This window comes from Macrobrachium nipponense, chromosome 13, assembly GCF_015104395.2.
Source record: "Macrobrachium nipponense isolate FS-2020 chromosome 13, ASM1510439v2, whole genome shotgun sequence".
NCBI classification, from domain to species: domain Eukaryota; kingdom Metazoa; phylum Arthropoda; class Malacostraca; order Decapoda; family Palaemonidae; genus Macrobrachium; species Macrobrachium nipponense.
Genome location: NC_087206.1, coordinates 87,659,376 through 87,681,819, shown reverse-complemented (window position 1 = coordinate 87,681,819; position 22,444 = coordinate 87,659,376).

The following is a 22,444-nucleotide window of genomic DNA, read 5'->3' as shown; positions in this document are numbered from 1 at the left end:
CCTTAACTAATTGCATTGCACACACGGATAAGAATAGGTTATGGCATGTCATGTCATCGTGACCTATGAACCACATGTGAAGTTCATGAGCTAAGCATTCCTCTCTCCAGTCAACCTGCTTCGCAAGCGGAGACTACACACACAGATGAAGCCTGTGTAAGCAGATTATTGAGGTTAAAAGGAACAAATGATGAGTTGGCAGACGCGACAGGCATCTTCTAGACTGATGACGTCGTCACCAGCTTAAGAGTTACGTTACTTGCTGTAATAGATAAGACTTTAGTATTTTCAAATGATATTTTTTGTTTTAATTCTCCACCCACATGAGAAGAATGTCTGAAAAAAAACAGTACCAAAATTGAACAATATATTAGTTTCATGTTGGAAATCTGCATGATTGTAAATAAATGAAATTATGTTAAATTAAATATTCCTTATTCAAACTAATGAAAAAGGTTTCCATACAAATTCCATATATATTATTAGCCCTGTATAAGATTCATATAGGATTATTCCATAGATATACATTTTCACTTCTAGACTTCCTGACTTTAAAATCTCTTTTATTTTATTTTATTTTATTTATTTATTTATTTATTTTTTTACTACGAATATAAATCACCGGGACAGACAATATGTCAGTAGGTTTTGATATGTGTTTGAACTTTTAGCTTATTTGTCATTACTAAAGCGTTAAGTTAGAGTTCAAATCTTTACGCATATATATTTGGATATTTAATTAACCCATGGTTACATTTTGCTTATTGATTTTATTGTGATTCCTTTTTTATTATAATTTGTAACCCTTCTGACTTCTTACGGAGTGTATTATATTGACTCCACTTGTATCCATATTTATTTTATTTTTTATATTTATTTATTTATATATTTTTTTTTATACATATTTGATAAATTAATGGTTGGCTTGAATATGTGGAAAAGTGTTCTAGCGGCGTACCGTATAAGGCTACTTGCGGTATCAATTCTATAGATACAAGATATAAATGATAAAGGTATTTAAAACCGCGAGAACCGCTATAATCCAGTTCGGATCCAATATCACGAGTTGTAACTCGTAAGACATTGACACTTTCTTATTTATCTCTTATTCTACCAAACCGATTGACTGGGTGGTAAAATATATTATTGGTTTTCTTAATGGATAGGAATTCACACAACGAGTTATGGAGATTATTATTGATTTACACCACCTGAGTCACAGATTATTATGTGTTGAATTCCATGTTTACTGATTTAGCACTCATAAATTTTCCTAACGCACTCAATTGCGGTGTTTGTTTTTAGTGCTATTAATTCTATATAACGTGTCAAGGAACTATTAACACTAAGAAGTGTTTATTCCCTCTGCCAGACTCGTAATTCTGTTAATAATTCTACGTATATTCTTTCAAGGATTGATTTGGCACAGGATAGGCCCCTAAACTGACAGGTGTCTTAGTGTATCCCTTGTTTTCATGACGCGTTTTACACTCAGTTATGTGCTTTTTATATCTGTAAGCATTGTAGGCCAGTAAAACAGTGATTTGGCTTTCTGTGACATAATAGGGAACCCTGGATGACGGAATGCAACCAGTTTATGACGATTGGTATGAAAGAGATTATTATTACTACCTGGTCGTTAGTCATCTGCTGTGTTCTTCGGGTTTTCCTCGTCACGGACCTACATACAATATTACATTTGATTACATAATTCTGATACACATACTTTAAATATACTTTTGTTTTAGGGTTTCTGCTCGAAGTGTTTATTGGTTTGCTTAGCCGCTGACCCTGTTTCCGTTCGAAGTGTTTATTTATTTATTTTTTGTTTGCTTAGCTGCTGACCCTTGCTTTGTTCAGTTTGTAACAGTTCTGCGCTCCAACCCAGATATTCAATGCTCGCGATCTCTTGGGTTACGGAATTTTCTTGTTTAGATACGGTTTTAACAATAGGCACGTATGTTTCTATATCTTTTAGTCTAATTAATGGTTCTTTGCAGTATGGTGCGGGATTGCGGGATAATGCGTCAGCTATGATAATTGCTTTCCCAGGTAGATATCTTATCTTGACTCCAAAGACCTGAATGATCATTTGTCACCGAGTTCCTTTTGGACTGTGATTAAAGCCTTTGAAAAACTCGGTAAGTGACTTATGCTCAGTGAGGACTTAAACAGGATAGCCGTAGATTATGAACTTGAAATGTACTAGTGAGTTAACGATACCTAGCCCTTCCTTGCCTATTACTGCATATTTACTTTCAGAGGGCTTTAGTTTACGTGAATAAAAAGCTATAGGGAAGAACTGTTTATCATATTACTGAAGTAATACCCTCTTACCCCTTGGTCTGAGGCGTCTGTTGCAATAAAAAAAAATTCCTTTAAATCAGGGATTTTTAAGTTAGGTGAACTGCATTATTCCGCTTTTAAGATATCGAACGCCTGTTGATGCTTTTTAGACCTTAATAAATCTACGCTCTTCTTCATAAGATCTGTTAAAGGAGCTGTCATGATTGAAGAGTTACATATTTACATACGATTGTAATACCCACTACAGCGCAAAAGTGCTGTATCCCCTTTTTACGTTAATAGGTACCGGAAGTTATGAATAGCCGACACCTTACCATGGACTACTTTAAGACCTTGACTAGACACATAAAACCTAGATAAACATGTTCGGTTTTTTAAAAACTCACATTTAGATATTTTACTCTGAGATTATTTGTCTTTGTCTCTGTAGCACTAGCTCTAGTTTATGTGAATGTACTTCTAAGGTATTAGAAAAATTGATAATGTCCCCTGAGTGTGCTGAAAACGGTATATGAGGTACAATCACTTAGGTAATGGTATCAGGTAAAAGCCTTTAAGTAAGTCCAAGCTGGTGAAAAATTTATTCTAACCTAACAGAGATAAGATGTCGTCGGTACATGGCACTGGAAACTATCGGGAGTCGTTTCCTTGTTTAAGCGACAGAATCTACGCAGATGCGCCAAGTCCGATCTTTTATGGCATGACGTTTGAGGGAAAAATTATATGGGCTTATTTGATTTCCTAATGACTCCTATTACTAACATTTTTCAACTTCGTCATTTATCTTTATTTTGAAATTTCATTGAGAGTCTATACGAAGGTACGTATATAGCTTTATGTTTGTCCTTAGACCGTATTTTGTGTTAAATTACATCCGTTTTCCCCAGAGATCACTCGCTAGTGGAGAAACTTCCTGGTATTCAGATAAAAGATAAAAAAAAAAAAAATTTCTGCTGAATCACCTCTGCTTGAATGACTTTACGGATATTACTTTAAATAGATTATCAGAGAGATTCATCTACGACTGGTTGGGCGGGATTAAAAATTAGCAACAATAAAAAATGCGATATTTATATGTATAGGTTTTGTGGATTACTATATTAACTTGTTGCTGCGAGTCAACCGTGTCTAGGGCTTTGTTCGCGGAAATCGTTATATTTCAGAGTGTCGGGAAGGATTAAAATTTCAGATCCCAGCAAAGTCTTTTTACACGCACTAAGACATTTGAGGGTGCATGCGTCTCGAGATTTTGCGTGCAAACTGCGACTGCGGTTGTGGGAGAATTCTGTTGGGTCGTTGAACAATATCACGATCTATGAGACAATGATTTGTTCCTCTATATAAGTTATTATTTGCTTAACTGTCTCTTTTTGTTCAAACGGATTTTAATATGTTTGAAGGTTTATAGGATTTTCCTTTGATAAACACGCCTTATTTTGCAGGATGTAAGATAATATTTTGTATACCCCTATAGATGGATATCTTACAATTACGCTAGATACAGATCAATGTTTTTTTATAACTATAGACGGTGAGTCCGTAAATACAGGATATTACGTGTACTAAAGGAATAAAACAAGATATTCTAATTTTTATGGCGCGTACAGTTGGGCTTAATCCACCAGTATTTATAATAACTTAATGTATTAAAATTACGAAAACCTGCTCTGATTACTTGATACGGTCGTGTTATTCATACGAAAATTCCTTTTAAATTTTTCCAACATCGCTCTTCCCCACTCTGCTAGAGTCGCTTATTGTGTGGAATTTGCAATGCTTTGAACACTTCGGCAGCTTTGACTGACCCTGACTGCTTGACTGGATGACACAGTACCCAAGTGCTTAAGCACGATTTGTTTGTTTCTGAAAGGGCTACTGTTTACCTATTTCTTTTTGTAATAATTAGGATCCTTCTCTTTATTACCATCGGCAACGTATTGTATGTTTTTAGCATTCTGTTGTTGGTTACGAACGTATGAATGACGAACTATTAGGAGTTGAGCGATTACTATTAAGTCAAGTTATCTCTATTGCATTCAATATTAACTGTTTGTACTTCATTCTTTGCTAAAATTTGAAATAGTGAGGGATCCTGGTCAGCGCATTTAGCCTAATGAAAGTTTTTTATAGACATGTTATTCCTTGCAATCCAGCCGTATTTTTAAAGTTAAGTTGAGTCATTGAGGTTCGATATTTTATATAACTCAAAAAACTCAAGGCTAAAACTGCAATCGGGACTTGCAAAGGAGCATTTATTGTCATGACCCGAAATATTGTTACCTCTAATTTATCTAGATTTGTACGGGTGTTCCACTTGTTTTTGTGTGTTTTCTAATCACTACGGTGCTTAACGACCCTATCCATGCATCTGTATAAATACAGACGTCCACTGCGTAAACGCATATTCACTGTTTGATATGATTTGTTACGTAAGGGATTAATAATCACCAAAAATGATAAAATTAACATAGTTTATGATTATGATATTTCAGTAGAACTTCTGGAAACAGACACTCAAAGATAAAAACTCGCAGTAGCGAAATCTCAGTGATGTAGATAATTTCTGTAAAAAAGTAAGATTAAGAATGTCTCGTAACTTCAGCCACAGGAATAACGAAATTCGACCTGTAAAGGAAACACTCAGTTACTCTAAATGAATAAAAAATTGTACTTAGCTTGCTTTTGTGGGCAGTCACGGTGTTCCGATAACGATGTGCCCTTGACCCTCCTCTTTAGCGGATGACCTAGTTTGGCTTAAGTTTTCCCCGTGCGCGTTGTTTCGATGATTCGAGCCCTTGAAGATCCGATGCTGCAGACGCGTTCGGTTTGTTTCTTGAAGTGCCGGAAATGCTCACTAACGATGTTTTCTTGAATGATTCTAATGAGAGACGAAGCTTGCGTTGCCGTAGGAAAAGGACACGTCGGTTTTGTTTCTTGAAGTTATTCACTAAACGATGATACTAAGTTGCTTGAAGAATCTCTTGCTTTCATCGTCGTTGAAGAGTTCTTCTTGTTTTCTGAAGTCGCTCACTAAACGATGATACTAGGTTGCTTGAAGAATCTGCTGCTTTCGTCGTCGTTGACTTCATGATTTATTATTCTGGTTTTACTTCGGAGAAGTTGTAGAGTTCTTCTGGTATGCTGCCACCACTTTTAGGGCTGTTGCCTTGTATAATAAGGCGCCCTATGATGTAATGTTAGACTTGCGATAATCTTACGCTAAGTCGGTTGGTATTGCACTTCCATATTCAATGGAGTGTCTTGGGGTTTGTAGATCACTTACGAAGTCGGTATTATCTTCTTTGGTTATGACGACGATGTGTTAAACTCATGATGATTTCCTTCTGATGTGAGGTTCTTAGTAGAAAAACGCAAAGTATAAAAATATATATATTCTTCTGAGTTTACATGGTGAAGATCAGGTATGATTGTACAAGTCTTCTAATGACGATAGCTTGATCGCTTCTGCCAATGATGATGGCTAATTCTATTCTCTCTACATGATAAAGCTTAGGTAAAGAGGTACAGGTCTTCTAATGACGATGGCTAACTCTATTCTGCCTGTTCTACATCTCGGTTACAAGTCATAAAGGAGCAGACAGTAGCTCGAACATATGAACATACATACAATGAGACACACTACAGATCACGTAGGCCGTTTGAATTATAGGTCGCGGTAGTTTGTCTCAAGCAGGAAGCTTGGACTAATGTTTCAAAACAAATGAATGACTACAGGTGACGGCATGTCAACTTAGCCTACATACTTTATTGTATACGTCATCTTTAGCGTCTCTAGTCTGATCACATTCCTGCAAGCAATCGGGTTGACCTCTTTAGTTTTAGTCTGTTACATATATGGACTAACATTCCATATTTTTATTATGTAATCATTACATATGTACATATACACACATATTATATATATGTACATATATATATATATATATATATATATATATATATATATATATATATATATATATATACAACACATATAATGTGTGTCTATGTATGCATGTATGTATTTGTTAAAGGCATTGGAAACAATAATAATTAAGATAAGGGTGCAACGGACTTTGTCACCAACAGATTGGAATGTGTAGCAACTCAGATGTGGGTGTTTTGGGAAACTTGAATCCATTAGTGAATTTCTCGGGTTGTTGGATGAAAAAGCAAAGCATTATCAAGTCTTATCGGTAAGAGCGTGGGTGCGCAAGTTGATCTGGTTGGTCGGAAGTCGTATGATCTTTATTCAGAAAAATGCAGTTGTGTGTGTGTCTGTCCGTACATCAAACAGGGCGTGTTCATGGAAAGTTCCAGAACATTGAGAAGACTAGCGTGCATACGTTTATATGCCCATTAGGGCGCGTGAATACGTAATGTATTCCCTAGTGTCAGGGAAATGAGGCATTTTAGACGGCAGATGTTGTTTTAAGTGACTACCAGTAGAAAAGCCTGAAGGAGGCGCTTGAAGATCCATCAAGAAGGTAAAGTGGAAAAAAAGGAACTTTGAAAAAACCTGTGAATTCTTATAGATACTATGAAGGGAGATTAAGTGCAGGGTCTGCATTTACTATTTTTATTGAAAATTTATCCATTCTTTTTTATTTTATTTCTGATATATAATTGTGGTTTCTTTTACATATGGATTCGGGTTGTCACCTCAGTAAATGAATTCTCTAATTGACAATTTTTTTGGGGAAAATATCGATGGGTTTTGACAATGAGAATAGAGTGGGACATGGTTTTTTAATCAAGATGACCATTAGAGGAGTATTTGTGTTTCATGGTTTTGGAATTTTTAAATTAATTTTCCATGGTTTTCATGTTAGTTCTTTTGGGGAAATAAAGACCATTTTTGTATCCTTGAGTTTAGTTTTAGCCTTAGATTTGATAACTTGATTTAACAGCAGAGTTGCAAGTCCGTGGAGGGTGCCAAGGTAGGTTAAATTACCAATTAATGATTTCTTTCCTTTTCAATTAGAACAGGGGCCATTAGACCCTGTAACATATGTATGAGCGCATGCGTGATTTGAATAAGCAAATAGCGGAGCTTTGCATTACATCGTCCTGTGAACTATATTAGGCAATTTTTATAAAAGCAGTCTTAACTTTGACCTTAGACATGCATATTTAATTATTCTTAATCGATACCTAGACATCCCTTCCAGACCCGGTAATTAAACCATTCTGATCAATTATAATCATAACCTGAAAACTAGCAGTCTTTTTATATCTTTTCTTACAATGTAAAATCCAATATTCCTTTAGCCCGGCCCATCCCCATTCTAGAAAATATGTTGTCAAAAACTGTTCCATTATTCGCCATAACCATCCCATAACAGCTGGGTTGTAAAAGCAGGTTATTGGTAGTAGAGGGCAGGTCCGACCCACTTCTGATACCCGTTAAATAAGCGAGAATGCAAATCGGGGTTACGTCATGAGAAGACCTCAAGGATAAAGCAAAGAGTCTCTTAGCCGAAGATCGCCATACTCGTAGAGGGAGAGAGAAAGAGATCATCATTTTATGTTTCTATATTCCCTTCCTTGATGGTATCTTTGAATTCATGACAGGCCATGTGGTCAGTGGGGTGAATAAGGCATTGTGGGGAATACCGAATCGCTGTGAAAACAAGAATTGATTTGAGCGTATGCGTATCCGAAATCATGTGTATTCCGTTTGTTGAAAAAGGCATCGTGGGGAGTAAAGAATGGTACCATGAAATCAAGCATTGATTTCGGTTTGTATGAATCAGAAATCAGCTGTATTCCGTGTGCTGGAGACATTGTGGGGAGTGGAGAATCGTACCACGAAATTATGAATGAATTTCGGCGTAAACGAATTCTAAATCAGCTTTATCCTGTTTTGCTGAAGAATACGTCGTGTGGAGAACACCGAACCGCCATGAAATCAATAATTGATTTCGGCGTACACGAATCAGAAACCAGGATATCCTTGGCTGGCATAATGGCTCAGGAATGACTCCTGCCTTTCATCCGAAGTCTCATCAAATGAGAGGATGGAAATCATAAGGCGAGAGAACGAGACCCTCATTGGAAGCATGATTGCAAGAAGGGGCGCAAAGCAATCGTCTGCTCTATTCGTAGTGGGATTAAGGGTCAGTTGCTCAACTCCTATACCCTCCCTGATGATAACCTTGGATTTTTCGTAAAATGTAAATTAGCTTTTTTACATCTGTATTTTTTTATATATGTCTGCTCTGGTAAACGCCATACGTAAGAGGTAGCGCCGTCAGTTCACCTGACCTGGTGCACTGTAGGTGCAGCGTCCCGTTGGGCCCTAGCACCCACATTTTTGCCTTTTATTTTACTTTTATTTCCAATTCCTATCTTCAACCTTGCTGTCCAGTCTCTCTAACATCTTAGTGCAAGTGTGGACATTTCTCCCAGTTCCAGCTCTAGATCCTGATACTCCGTCTTATTTATTTTCTGGATTTCTTTATCTCGCTGTCCAACTCCTCCAACTCCATCTTTCCATTGCCTCAGGCGCTGAATGGCCCGGGAGTGCCAGAGTGCTGGGCCTAACAGAGAGAGAGAGAGAGAGAGAGAGAGAGAGAGAGAGAGAGAGAGAGAGAGAGAGAGAGAGTAAACTCGAGATATAGCTACACTTTAAAAGAACACCAGATATAAAACTGAATAACAGCTATTCAAAGCATCAACAATTGTAATCAAGAGTCGTTTCGATTTCATAACACCAATATATGATTTGTACTTTATTTTCGCCAGGAAATAGTATTGGAAAACCGACTTTCGGTAACTAATGCGATTGAAGAGTGATATCCATGAAGTTTTGTTGTCATTTAGAAGGGGCAGGTTGAAACAAATCTCATTCCGAAGATATTTAATCGATGAACATTTTACCGTATGTATATATATATATATATATATATATATATGTATATATATATATATATATATATATATATATATATATATATATATATATATCTGTGTGTATGTGGTGTGTGTATGTGTGTGTGTGTGTAAAGGCAAAAAGCCACGAAAGAAAGTGAAACATTGGAGTACCGTTGTTCCACTTTCCTTCTTAGATTTTGCCTTATTTATATATTCATCACGTTCCAAATTTTCGTGATTCAGTTACACACACACACACAAGCACACACACACACACACATATATATATATATATATATATATATATATATATATAAACGTCAGTGGTGTATCAAAACGAGAGAATAAAGATGGTACGAAAATGATTTCGGTATCCAGATGCATGTATGTATATTATATATACATACATCTATATGTATATATGCTATGTGTATGATTAATATATACATGTACGTATATATAAAGTATAATGTATTTATATACTTGTTCATGTGTATTTGTAAATATATATGCACATATTTATATACACATACATACTATATATATACGATAAATAAGATACATAATGGTGAAGTCATGATAACATATATCTGACATATTTCATCCGAGTTAATCAATTTTTTTTTAGAGCAAATGAAAACAAAATGTTTATTGTGGAAATATTTTTTTGTAATTTTAATTACACAGAAGTATTTTTCTGCATCCTACGCGTTCTCTCTCTCACCTCCATACATAAATACAATACATTTTAGCAGGAAACAACTATTTTGCATAATATGAATTTTTGGGGAGTGAATTGTAAGTTCTATTAAAGGGAAATTTTGGTTGCGTTAACTTTATATTCGCAATTTTGCTGATGCAGGTTTTAAATAACTGGCGAATGGACTTTTCGAAGGCCTTTGTGAAAGTGGAATTATGTTTGTGTGTGTGTGTATATTATATATATTATCTATCTATCTTTATATATAATATATAATCTACTATATGTATATACATGTAAATAATTCTTCTCTTAAAACGGGATACTTCTCAAGAATAAAAGGCCCGTTAAAACACTCCGGTTTAAAACTAAGGACTATATTTCGGTGGACAGACCTCCACCCTTATCAAGTAGTGAATGACAGAAGTTACATCGGCGAAATGTATACTGGGAGAGCTATATATTTCGGCTTAGCGGTGACCCCAGGCATCAGCTAAGGGCATATCTCCCACTAACTATATAATTCGCCGATGTAACTTCTTCTGTCATTCACTACTTGATAAGGGTGGAGGACGGTCCACCGAAATATAGTCGTTTTTTTTTTAAATCAGTGTTTTAATGTGCATATATATATATATATATATAATATATATATACATATATATGTATATATATATATATATATATATATATATATATATATATATATATATATATATATCAAAATATTTAACTAAATGCCTACCCAGTATTTAGTTAAATATTTTAATTTGCTAGAAAGGCAGCCATTTTCCCTTGATCAGCTGACTTCACAGGGGAAAACGCCAGCCAGAGATAGGAATTTCCTGTTAGAGAGGGGGAATAAAGACTCTTGTCAGCCTTAGGGACGTATCCCAAAAGGAAGTGTGTAGCTAGCTAGGTACTTATTAGGCCTACGTCTAAGCTCCTTTTTCCTGTGAACCCTTCGCTGGCCGTATGTTCTGTTTCCAGGATGCCCTGCTCTTGGGGGGATAAGCTGAACCCATCCCCCATGAATCACACATGTATTCGGTCCCAGTCCACTCGAGTCGGTGATGCGGGACGCATATTCCCGGACTGCACTGAGGATTCGGCCAAGCTCCTCCAGCTCCTCCCCTAGAGCACTGTGGGCGGAGATATCTCACTCCCCTAGCAGACGACGCATTTCACTCCGTCATGCTGCCCTCTTAGTTCTCCACCGTCATTAGCTTATTTTGTTGCGTTTTTATTATTTTTATGTTGTGTAAACATGAAATTGTGACATATATCCATATTTTACGATAGCAATATGCATAATTTACTATATAAATCAATATTATCATAAATTTATTGTACTTAATATGCCGCTAGCCAAAGTTCTTTAGTGAAAGTGTTTATGATGTGAACGGATGCTATGACAATTACACGAATTTGTACACATTTCATCGTAATTGAAGCTCAAAATGTGACAGTTAATGGTGTTTCCAGATATTATTATATATATTTACTTGATTAATATGAGTAATAGTCAAATGACTGCACATTTGATAGGAAAGGAACTTCCCCGAAGTTTTGTTTACATTCGTTAGCTGACGTGTGGCCTAACTTCTGGTTTTCTTTTACTACTATTTACGAGAAGGAATTTGTAAATAAAATTTTGTTTTTCAATAGAGTAACATCATTTTTTAGTAATAAACAACAATGTTGAATTTACTAATGGCAAAAATCTTATATTATTGTTTTTGTTTTTATCAGTCCACTGACTTTGCCCTTTTGATTTTTCTCTTTAACTCTTGGTGTAGCCTAACCTTTGAAATTTTGTTTGTCTTTTCTTTTATGAGGACTTATAAGGTGAAAATTCAGTCAAAAAAGGGGGAAAAATTGATTAGCCCTCTGTTCATAAAGAATATAATGTATAAGGGGGGGGGGTTTAAATGATAAGTTTCAACTTTGCACAAGATATCCTTACAAAAGAAAGAGGAAAAGATGGTACCAACCCATTTAGCACCTAATAGTTAATGCTGCATTTGTAGACTCAAATATGTTACAATATTCAGAATTCCACTAATAAGCTTGATAAAGGAATCTGGGGAAAATGACTGACACTGGGTTAGGCTGTAAAGGGAGCAAGACTCAAAGGGGTAGATATTCAAATCCTATGGAATGTAGGTTAAGAAAGGCATTTTCCAGCACAGTATGACGACAAAACCACAAGCCCCAATGTATTGTATGCTATATCTTGCCAAAGAATTGCTTAAAGGAAGATAATGGTTCATGTAAGAGAAAGCAATCCTATTTTTTTTATCATCAATGTTTTGAAAAAAGACCTCTTTGTATCATTCCATGTTTTGACACATCATACCTATCAAATGCACTAAAGGCAGTGCCAATGTGGAAAATAAATGTGTGAGGCATTGATGAATTGGGTAAAGGAATGTTGGTGAAATTATTAGTCATATATGAAAAGGAATTTTTATGATTTTCCTCAATGTTTACCCTTGCATACACTTCTGTAGTATTATTTTCGTTGTATATGTCAAAATTGTACAGGCTCAACCTTCCTTTTTCAGATAGTATGCTTCAGAAAAATTCTCTTCTCTTCATGATGCATTGACCTTAATTTCAGTACTTAGTTTGTGTTCCTTCATTTTTGCTCTCAGAATTATTCACTTCTAAAGGGTGGCAACCTTGCACAACTTGGAGCTTCACGTAGCCTGCTGTTTTTCTAGTCCATACATACTTTTCCTGTTGTTACAACCTGGTCATCAATTTTCCATCATCTACACTGCAGTACAATGTGCATAAATGAACTTTTATGTACATCAAGCATGGACATGAAAGGGGTATAAAAATAATTCTCTATACAGGGGGTCCTCGAGTTACGAGTTGATCCGTTCTTACGATGCGTCGTAACACGATTTTCAGCGTAAGTCGGAACATTGAAAAATACCACATGATTTAATGTAAATACCTATCAATAACAACGAGAGAACAATTCCTTACCTTTATTAGTTTGATTGGCTTGCACACTGGAGAGGAAGCTGCGGTGCTGGAGAGACTGGGGGAGGTTAGTGAAGAGAAAAAGAACCTCCGAAGTTGCTGGAGATGCTGAGGCAGGTGATTCAATTATTAGACCACTACGCTGCTTAGTTATCACTGTCGCTTTCATAGGAGCAGATCCTTTCACATGTTCAACGATGCGCTATTTATCTTGATAATGGTAGCAACGGTCGAACGGCTAAGGCCAAGCGAGCGGCCAATGTTTGTTGGCGTTTCTCCCTTCTCAGATCGCTTTATAATGTCCACTTTAATTTCCATGGTGATGGCCTTTCTTTTCTTCGATGCACTACCATCAGAAGAGTCCGCCTTGCGCTTGGGAGCCATAACAAAGAGCAAAAAGTTACAAAAACGATACAACACGAGGGAGAGAGAGGCAGTGTAAACAACCAAAATGGCGTATGGGCGAGGAATGAGCGTAGCGAAGCGACGCCGTCCTCTCCCCCACAAAGCGTATTCTTCCGCCGTGCGCCCGGAACTAGTTCGCGTTTGTTTACGTTGCTTACGACGCTAAACCGCGTAAGACGGAACGACGCAAAATATTATTTTTTATATTTTTATGGGGGCGCGTTCGTAACCACGAAACATCGTAAGTCGAGACCAGCGTAACCCGAGGACTTACTGTACTGTGAAAATATCTTGCATCAGCCTCTATTGCTAAATAATACTAATGATAGTTTGAAGCTGCGAGATCAATAGTCTTACATGCTGCAGACTTGTAGTAAAAGGACAAGTGGGAGGGTTAATAAGTGCGAGGATACTAAACAAAAAATATATTGTACGAAAAATAAACCCATTTTCAACATTATTATAATAAATGCCTATAGATAATTATATAAGCATCTTCCTAAGCACATGGATGCTAGTAGGCGACAAGTAGCAAGTAAAGGTAGTTTTCACAGTGGATGAAGAAATGGTGATGATAAACAGTATATATCCATCTAATATATATATCAGCCATCCCATACCCAGGAATATGGGAAGCATCACAGAATACCATTTACTATATATGTATGTAGATAATTATATAAGCAGCTTCCTACGCATATGGCATGGATGCTAGTAGGTAATACATACACGAGTCCTAATAAATAAAAAAAGTTCAATCTGAAGATCACGGAAATAATAAGTGAGAAGTGCATACGCAGTTCTTGTAAATATAAAGGTAGTTTTCACAGTGGATGAAGAAATAGTGATAATAAACAGTATCCATCTATGAGAAATATTGTTTTATATAGCAAAATACGTACACAGCTATCGTAAAAACGGATATACATAAAATTTCATGTTGACATAACATATTAAAGATAATACAAAGTTAAAACCAGCGAATGTCTGGGAGAAGAATGAACATAGTGAGTGAGTAGTACGTAAGACAATAGATGGCAGCATGTAGAAGCCTAACCTAAAATAAAAATAACAAAAACATAACAAAATAACCTAATGACTGGGAGAAGAATGAAGAGGGCAGTATGGCATAGCGAAATGCAAAATGCGTCGTCCATCGTCTGCAAGGAAAGTGAGATATCTCCGCCCACAGAAGTTAGGCCATACGTCAGCTGACGAATGTAAACAAAACTTCGGGTTTAGGAAACGGAGCTCTCTTCCTTTAAATGTGCTAGTCATTTGACTATTACTCATAATAACCAAATGCATATATATAATAATATCTGGAAACACTAACTGTTACATTTTGAGTTTCAATTGCGATGAAATGTGTATATATTCGTGTAAATGTCATAGTATCCATTCGGATCGTATTGCAAACCTTTCGCTAAACGAACTTAGCCTAGCAGCATATTGCAATAAATTTATGAATAATATTGATTTATATAGAAAAATATGCATACTGCTATCGTAAAATATGGATATATATCACAATTTCATGTTTACACAACATAATAATAATAAAAAGGCAACAAAATAAGCTGGCAGAGCGAAATGCGTCATCTGCTAGGGGAGTGAGATATCTCCGCCCACAGAGCTCTAGGGGAGGAGCCTGGAGGAGCCTGGCCGAAGCCTCAGTGCAGTCCGGGAATATGCACCCGGGACACACATCCTGCCCAGCCAGCCTTCCATTAGGCCTACCACAACGTGACTGGTGCGACCAGACCTTAGACAAAGTGGATGCCAGTTCCCTACACTGGTCCACTTTCAATAATGCATCCAGGTACGTCTTGTGAATCAGTCATATTGCCAGTTCTTTCCCTCCTAGTCACGTAACTACTCTCCATTTTCAAAATTCAAACTCCTAATTCTCAAATGAACATTCCTTTGTTCCTTTCACTGCCTCGTGGCCGCATGTCTCCCTTTCATGATCGTCCCAGACAAATGAAGTCATTGAATATTTCATTTAACACTAGAGTTCCTGTTCCCCAGTGTGTTAGAGAAAACTGAATCTTTGTAACTTGTGCAAGAAGTCTTCCCTTTTATTTTGTGTCTAATCTGCGATTTTTTCCAGATTTGACGAGTCACGTGTCCAAGTCTTTGCGCCCGCAAGTGCTGCATTACCGCAAGATAATATGAGTAATTTTGAAAGTCAGCATTTTATGTGAATCTCATTTTAGCCAGCTATCCCCTTGTGAGAGATAATATTGGTCCCTGTGCGGACAAGCTGCATTTACTCTTTCTCCAGGCCATTTCAACGGCCTCTTGTAAATAAATGTATGTAAAGTAATTAGCTGAGTTTTCTGGCGACCTCTTTCTCTAAAAATAATAATACCAAAACCCCCCTTTTTTAAGGTAAGTTAAAATCCAGTGACCTTACATTTCCATATAATATTTTCCGTTTACGTATTTGGTTTATAGGAGGCCCCGATACGTAAAAGTGGCGAACCTAGCAGAGGATTCGAACATAGCTTGCTTAAAAAGCTTGTAAATTGCGTTATCCCTTGTAAAATGTAAAACTGTAAATGTTTTTTCAGAGCATAAATCACACCCTTGCGCGGGAGGCACACACTGACTCAAGCAAGGTAAGGTATATCATTCATTTTAAAATGATTTTTTGTATAACCAGTGTTAGCTTAAGGTACGTTTAGTGATTATTTAAGAAGTGTTTAAATAAGATTGTTCTCTAAGTTAGAAATATTATCATTGTAACGGCGGAGCGCCGAGAGAATTCTGTTAGCTTGTATCGTCTTGTATCGTAGCAGAGACAAGCACGTGTGTGTAAGTAGATGCCAGAAAGTACTAGTCCAAACTAGGAAGTGCTTTGCCAGGGTTTATTGCATGTGTTAGCAAGCCTAGCTAGTTAGGAGTGTTCTACTAATAGTTACGGCAAAAGAAGTGCACAATTCTTTTGTCTGTGATATGTTAGGGGAATTCGTTTTAACTTAGTTTACATTTCAAGTGTTGGTAACCGCTTAGCCTGCCAGCTCTCAGCTTGGCGCATGCGCTCTCTCAGGCCTGCCAGCCAACCTCGGTCTTACAAAGCAAAGCATTCATCAACTAAAGCGTTATCTCAATGATTTAAGCCAAGTAACATAAGTCTCGATGTTTTAAAGTAACGCATATCAATCACCATACTAGTATTTATCATTCTGCCAGACAAATTAATGTTAATTCGCCTTGAATAAGAAATTAGAATTTCGTGTTGTAAATCACCTTTGCATTTACAGAAAATCAGCTGTCTCATCACCACATGCAGCGCTCACCGCGAGTTTCACCTCGTATCGCTCACTCGCTGGCTAAGCGAAAGCTTCATTTCACTTCGTACTTAATGTAACCTTTTCCATTTACAAATGTTTTGCTAACATTTCATCTTAAAATCCTTACCGTCATTTTCACGTGTCACAGGGACCTAGTAAACTTACATAAAGTTAAATAAATCTTAAAAGTAGATTGCATTAAAAGGAAGTATTAACGTAAAACGCGTCATTGTAAATTTCATATTATAAGCGCAAGCCGCTACCCGCTACCAGTAACGTAAAAATCGTTCATCGCTAGCGCGTTATCGTTTTAATAAAATGTATTCAAAAGCAATTCTTCCATTAAACTTTAACGTAAGTAGATCATTTAACGCAAGTTGCGTCATATTAAACTAACATTATTAGTTCACATAAATACAAGGAGTTTCGTCATATATCATTTCACGCTCTCAGAGAGAGAGAGAGAGAGAGAGAGAGAGAGAGAGAGAACCTATTATTGCCAATTCCAAGAGTACTACGTCCATTACTTACGCATACAATATTAACGTTATTTTAGTCTCTTGTGTCTTTCCTTTACTCTGAGCGTGATACGTACGTGCCTGTGTCCATTGCAGTTTGCAAGAATTTATTTCATTTATCGAGTACTTCAGCCAAGGACTGAGCATTTTCAAATTACCATTACCTGTCGTTGCCTGAGTGGTCTTTTCCATTTCTTTATCCCAAAAGACTTGTGTATACCGCAAGCACAGATGGCACAGTGTGCAACGCAACCTCATTACTTCCATCAAGGAAGTCATTACCAGTCTAGGACTGGGCACCACCAGTGCACCACAGGCCTTACCGTTTTACAGTGCCACTAGTTCGTGACACTGTCCATCGACTGGCTGCTGAAGTACTCCCACCTTTTACTTTCTCTCCTCCACCATTACACTCTGCCACTAACAGAGTGCCATTTCTCTTCAGTATATTTGAGTATACTGCATTTAGTGTCGTCCAACAGGACACACCAGCACGCTACCAGTGCCATTGCACCTGTACAGGCCGTACAGGTAGCTCTTTACCTGCATGTCCGTCCTTACGGAACGCCCAATTCATTAGTGTGTCCATGTACAAGGATCAGTCATCTTTCGGAACACTCCAAGGAATGCCTCCTTAAAGTGCCGTGCGCCTGTATTGGACCTACAGGTTGCCCATTCCAGCGTATCCCCAAGTTAGGAACGCCCTTAAGTGTGACACACAGCACACTCCATTTGATTTTTTCACCTCATCAGAAGGTGCCATTCACAACGTGCCACAGAGCACCCAGTCTTTTCAGACATCCTTTCATTACCACATTGCAGAACCCATTTCTAGGTGAGTGCCACGTTACCAAGTAGGCACTCCCATTCCATCCAGTACTGTTCCTGGCCATCATTTTCATCCGAGCCTCTACTGCAGCCTAGAGAAATGTCTTCTCCTGCTGCCCAACCACCTATATCCATGGCTCTGGGCACGAACGCTGGTTACACCGGGCAGGAACTCACCCAGTGGGTGAAGGGGCAGATGGACGATCTGCTCCTGCGAGAGAAAGCCTCCAGAGAAGAAGAGAGGAAGGAAAAGGAAGCAGAGAGGAAGGAAAAGGAAGCAGAGAGGAAGGAAAAAGAAGCAGAAAGGGGAAGGAAAAAGAAGCAGAAAGGAAGGAAAAAGAAGCAGAGAGGAAGGAAAAAGAAGCAGAGAGAAAAGCAAGAGAAGAAGAGAGAGGGCATGAGCTAGCCCTCAAGGAGAAGGATCTCGAGATGGAGAAGGCACGACAGCTGAGTGCCGAAGCCCTAGCCATGCAGCCAGCTCCCAGCTCCACGCCTACGGTGTCGCACAATCCCATTGCGAGCAATAATGGTCTAATCCCGAAGTGGACGGAGGATGAGCCAGAGGCATGGCTGGAAGAAGTGGAAGCCCTATTTGAAAATTACACTACCACTGTGATAGAGAGGGCCGCCCTGCTTGCCAAGCACCTGGATGGCAAGGATAAGACTGCCCTCCACTCACAGGATCAGGGTCAGCGAGGGACATGGTGGAAGTTCGCCGGGTCACCATTAGGGCTTACGAAATCACCCCGGAGAGATGGAGACAGCGTTTCTGAGGTCAGGCCAAGGAAGTTGGTTGGGCCTGGAGTGACTTCTCCTATCACAAGGCCCAAGCCGGACAGCGCTGGCTTGAGGCCATGTCGTGCACCGAGTTCCAGGACCTGTTTAACAGGATCATGCTGGAGGACCTCTACCAGTGTGTACCGGGACCACTCGCAGTGCACCTTGTCAAGTACCGGCTTTCTTCATTAATTAAACGGATCCGTGTACATATTGTATATACCTAAATAAATAACTAATGGTAACCTTCTTTCGTAATAAGTACGAAATCTTGAAATAAGTTAAAATGTAGCTCTCCAGTATCCTTGTAAAACTTACCTTCTGATTCCCCCTCCTGTCTCGTTCTCCTTACTCCCCCTCTCTCCCCATCCCCCCCACACGTTTTCCTTCGCTCTGGCTTATTTGCCACCTGTGTGTCTCGTCCCAGCTCCTGCCTCGTAAGCGCTTGTTAAGAACTTCTCTGATCATTGTGAGTACGGTTATTATACCATATGATATTTGGATTTGGTATTGGGCAGAATATTTAGTTTATTATGTTGGTTATGTTAATTAATTGGTAATGTTTTGATATGTTAAGTTTTGTTAATTAAATGTAATTGTTTTATTATTGTTTTTTCCATATAACCTATTGTTAATTGTGGATTTAACTTGAACCTTGACAAATGGGGGCCTGACCGGGATCTCTAAATTTAAAATTAAATTCTGCCCAAATCCATTTCAACGTAACATTTTGTATTCTGATCGTGGGATATGATTATCATGTGTTGAGTATTAATGTTACAGTGCGCAAGTAATTCAGTGATGTTTCAACAGTGATACCGTAATCCTTTTAGAGTAAGCTTTATTTTTAGTGCTAACGAGGTATCTCGATTGTTCTGTCCGCGAGCCACCATCGACCTCAAGTGTCTTTAAACTTTAATTACGGTTGTAACTAAGCCAATATAGTTTATAATCGGGTCTTGAGCACTGATTAACCACTTTCGTTGTATTTGGAGCATTCAGCGGAAAATCATAAGGTAACATATTTTGCTTAGCGGCCGTCGACATGGGTAGTTCGTGTAAATGCTCGTTATAACTAATTATCCTTGTCCGAAGCATTCCTTTCCGAGGTGTTAACTTCAGAATTCGCTTCCCAGTTTCCATTGTGCACATTTATTATGACTTAAAGTGTTTAACACAGTATATGGTGTAGACTATATATCCTACTTTCAGAAGTAGCAATTGTTTACAAGGTGTTACTAACAGGTAGACGTCTCTTAACTCGAAATGCCGCTCTTTAGTGTTGATGATTTTCATAGTGACCCAGCGTCACACCTGACTTCCATTGTTGTCGCTAATAAGAATGAACTTTTGTTGTTAGCAGCTAAATTTGGGGTAGCTCTTCCTCCTAATGCAAAGAAGGATGTAGTACGTAATTACATAGTACAGCATTGTATAAGTGAAGACCTAGTGGATAGTTCTGAGGGCAGCAAATATATCGTAGACGTGGGTGATAAATCATCGATGTAGAGTATATGAAGCTGGCTATTCAGTTAGAGCAAATGAAAAGAGAAACCATAAATGCTGAACTAGAGAAGAAAAAGAGACAGTTGGAAATAGAAAATCAGGCTTTATTAGAAAGACAGCAAAAGGAAAATGAGGTTTTATTAGAAAGACAGCAAAAGGAATTGGAGTTTATTCAAGCTAAATTAGACTATGAAGCTCATTGTTAACTCAGCAAGTGGAAGAGAGTAAAAATCATCAGGTTAGCTATGGAAAATAAAAAGCAAGAATTAGAACTAGAAGCTAGACAACCCAATGAAATTTGATTTGACTAGATGCATCAAGTTAGTTCCTAAGTTCGATGAGACTGAAGTTGACGTGTTTTTTAAGAATTTCGAAGACTTGGCTTCTTACATGAAATGGCCTCTTGAACAATGGGTGTGGCTCATTAAGCCTAAGTTGGTCGGAAAGGCTGCCACTGTTGTTGGTAGTCTGGTAGGTGAATTGAGCTATATGGTAATCAAAAAAAGCTGTTTTAGATGCATATGCTGTAACTAGTGAAGGTTATCGTCAAAAGTTTCGTAATTATGTTAAGCCCCATATTAAGACTTGGACTGAATTTGCTGCAGAAAAATTAAGGTTGTTTAAGAAGTGGCTTGACTCAGAAGATGTAGTTACTCATGAGGAATTAATCAATCTCATTGTAACTGAGGAATTTAAGAGACGTCTCCCTCAAAATATCATGTTGTATATAGCTGATAAGGAAGAGAAGGATCTCAAAAAGGCAGCTGTTTTGGCTGATAACTATTCATTAATACATAAAGGCAGTCTGGGTAATGTAAAACAACATAGAGCAGAACCGCTGGGTGATAAAGATGGGAAGACTGATAGGGGTTTGTTTTGTTTCAATTATTGTAAGAAGGAAGGCCACATGATTAGTAATTGTCCGAATCCTGCATGTAAGAGGGGAAAAGTGACTGAAAACAGAGCTCCAGTTAAGGTGTTCCCAGGATACAAATCAGACGCCGGTAAAGAATCTGCAATGCATTGCGTATCACAGGATAAGAATTTGTTTGAAAAATTCATTTGTAACGGTACAATATCATTGCACAGTAGTGATAAACCCATTTAAAGTAAGAATGTTAAAGGATACAGGTTCAAAACCAAAGCATTTTAATTAAGTGCTTTTTCCAATCTCACATTGCTTGATGAAAATGTCATAGTCAGGGATTTAACTGACGCTAAACTATTGCCGCTTAGTACAGAAGTGTTCATGGATTGTCCGTATCTAACTAGTAAAGTAAAATGGCTGTTAGAGAAGGGAATTTCCCCTTGCCAAATGTACAAGTGTTACTTGGTAACGATCTTGCTGGAGAACTGTTGTTACCCAATCTGATAATGTATGAAACTCCTGGAATAATAGAGGAAAGTGAGAATGAAAGAGATCGTGAGTGCGAAAAAGAGGAAAATGAAAAGGAGTCAAAAGTGGAGGGTTGTGTTAATGTGACGACCCGCAGTATGGTTAATAATGATCGAGTGAAAGTAAGTGTACCCAACCTCGCAGATAAAGTACAAATGAACAAGAAAAGCCTTGTAAAGTTACAGAGAGAAGATCCAACTTTAAAGGGTGTTTATAAGCAAGCATTGGAGAAAGGAATGGAAAAGGTACCTGGATATTACTTTAAGGATGATGTACTTTTCAGGTTATATAGACCTCCTAGGCTGGGTAATGATGAAACCTGGAGTGACAGAGAACAGTTAATAGTCCCTCATGATTTACGTAAAGATTTATTGGAGCTCGCTCATAATGTTTATTCCCACATTTTGGAATTACTAAAACTTACAACCGCTTAGCATATGATCTTTTCTGGCCTAAAATGAAGGCGGATGTTGTAAATTTCATTAAACATTGTCATATTTGTCAAATGGCCGGTAAACCTAATAAGGTTATACCAAAGGCACCTTTGAATCCTATTATTGTACCTCATGAGCCCTTCCATCGAATTATCCTTGATTGTGTAGGTCCCCTGCCTAAGACTAAGAAAGGTAATCAATATCTTGTGACTATAATGTGCCCTACCTCACGATTTCCTATTGCACTTCCAGTCAAGAATATTTCATCTAAAAATGTTCTTAACCACTTACTCAAAGTATTTACAACTTACGGGTTTCCTAAGGAATCCAGTGTGATAGGGGTACCAATTTTACTAGTGATGTTTTTCAGAAAACTCTGAATGAGTTGTGTATAAAACAGT